The sequence below is a fragment of the Octopus bimaculoides genome, chromosome 11 (genome assembly GCF_001194135.2).
Source record: "Octopus bimaculoides isolate UCB-OBI-ISO-001 chromosome 11, ASM119413v2, whole genome shotgun sequence".
Classification (NCBI taxonomy): Eukaryota; Metazoa; Mollusca; class Cephalopoda; order Octopoda; family Octopodidae; genus Octopus; species Octopus bimaculoides.
The window spans coordinates 16,786,715-16,789,285 of record NC_068991.1 but is presented as its reverse complement, the minus strand read 5'-3'; positions in this window follow the sequence as shown (position 1 = coordinate 16,789,285).

Sequence of the window (2,571 nt, the reverse complement as noted above, 5' to 3'; positions counted from 1 at the left end):
GGGGGGAATGACGTCACGTCAGCAAGTGAGGAGAAAAATTTTCCTCTTTGATGCTGGTTTGGCTGCCTCGTCGTCTCGCTCGTATCCGCCGTTGCTGTTACCGCTACGTCGCGAGTGTCACTTTGCGACAACACCCGTTATTTGTCGATCATGCAGAGATATGGTCGTGGAAACCGGTCGCAAAAGCCAGCTTCACCATCCGTTCCATCGCTGCTCCAGTAAATCGTGGCTGAGGAAGACCATCATAGACTATTAAGAACATTATGCACTCAAAGAAATACTTTACACTTGTGGCTCCGCCGGTTACTAATAAGCCCACACGATGAACATACGCTTCTGCAGATATTGCCAAGCGTCCCCCAATTACTGAACTAATGATGTGTTGTTTTGGAGTAGCTCGCTTAAATTTTTCATGAAAAATACGTCTTTTCGAAAATAGATCCTCTCTCCTTTACGTGTTTCCTCCACTGGCGGTGATGACAAGCATTTCTTTCCCAATTAACCGCCCATATTTCAAATGCACTCAATTAGGAGTTTACACAATCCTTAAATCGTAGCCTTGGTTTCCACAAACAAATTCTCGATATAGCGTCTGCTTAGGGAACCTCCGATCATTTATCCGAATAAGGTGTCCAGTCCAACGTAAACAGTACTTGTGCGCCATGGCTTCAATGCTAAGGGTATTGGCTCCCTTCAAGATTTGTGTCTGGAGTCCGCAAGGACCAGCCAAAATTCAGACATCTTTGATGGAAGCGTTCAAGGACACTTACATGGTGCCTATAAAGGGTATGTGTCCCACAGGAGTAAAGAAGCGACGTCGGTATACATGCACAGTACACAGCAATTTTTGTTCGCCTTGTGATGCCAAGCTGGGACCTGACACAAGACACAAGAGCCCTTCTTAAGCCTTAAAGATATTTTATCGTCTAAGGAACAAGAACAGCTGAGTGTACTACCCAGGTAGACAAACTTTTAAAGAAACTATCCAACATTGGAGTCCGAGGGAAACAATAAAAGTGGACCGAATGTTTTCTGGTGAACAGAACCCAGCTTGTAGTAATCGATGGTGTTCGATCAAGCTCAGCAACAGTTATCAGTGAAATCCCACTTAGGTACTGTATTGTTTATTTACATTAATGATATTATTGACGTCATCAGCCACAGCAGCGTTAGAATTTTCGCGCATGACTATGAGCTTCTGAAAGTCGTCGACAGGGTAGGAGCCAGGAAAATCTCCAATCGCATCAGCTTGCTGTAATTCAAAGGGCGGCGAAACACAATATACAGCTCAACGAGGGTAAATTTTAATTAACCCACTACGTTAAAAAGGTTGCACTTAAGCTACCGTATGCTCTTCCCTCGAGTGAAATTTTCGTGACACCAAACATCGCTTGAGACCTCGAAGTAATTGTCGACAATAACTTAAGCTAGAGTGCCCACATAAACAAAAATGTCGATATGGCCTGCAGGGTGTGCTCATGGAACCTCATGACTTTCCAGTCTAGAGACGCACCTATTATTATCTTTTTCTTTTCTACTTTCGTCCGTCCTCACCCTGAATACTCTTGCCCGCTGTGGTCTCTCTATACGAAACAAAATATAAAAATTGAAGCAACCGAGAGATCAATCACAAAAAAATAGACATGATAGGTCTTGATTATTGGCAACGGCTCGAGAAGTTCAAACTTTATTCCCTCCAAATCTGCCGAGAACGCAATATTTGGATGATGTGGGAAATATTTCAACGACATTGCCCAAATAATGTTGACATCAACTTTATAAAATTCACTCGAAGCTTGAGTACCCTGCCATCCGTCCTCAACAAAAATCATATTCGCATTACATCACAACACTAAGACAGAACTGTTTCACCTAAACTGGCCCTGCTCTCTTTAACATCATGCCAAGATACATAAGAGAAGAAAAAGATCTAACGTTCAAACGGTTCTTGGATGAATATCCCCAACAAATTCTAGATAAACCACTTACATCTGGATATATCTCTGCAAGTAATAACTCTTTACTCTAATGGGCTGTGGTGCCCAAAGAATGATTGCAACATGAAACATCATTAAACGTCTTTTTCAAGTGGTGCTATTAAGTCAGTCATGACTTGAGCCAAATTTGGCGAAAGTTATCTAAGTATCTAATATGAGAGGGTATCCAAAATTAACCGGAAACGTTCTCTGTGGGACAAACCCGTTGTGGTTCAGGCTCCCACCGCTAGAAGCCACTTGATGCGACCCTCGGGTATCAGTCTGCCGACCATCGATTTTTGCGATGACTGAAACGAAGGAGCATCGTGCTTCCGTGAAATTCTGTTTTCTACTGGGGAAAACGGCGGCCGAAACAGTTCTCATGCTTCAAACAGCTTACAGGGATGCTGCTATGAGCAAAACACAAGTTTACGAGTGGTTTTCACGCTTTAGGAATGGTCACTTGTTGCCTGAAGACCAACCTCGTTCAGGACGACCGTCAACCTCCTGAACAAATGAAAACATCATGAAAATTCATGAACTGTTCTAGGAAGACCGTCACCGAACAACTGACGGACTTGTTGATATGACTGGT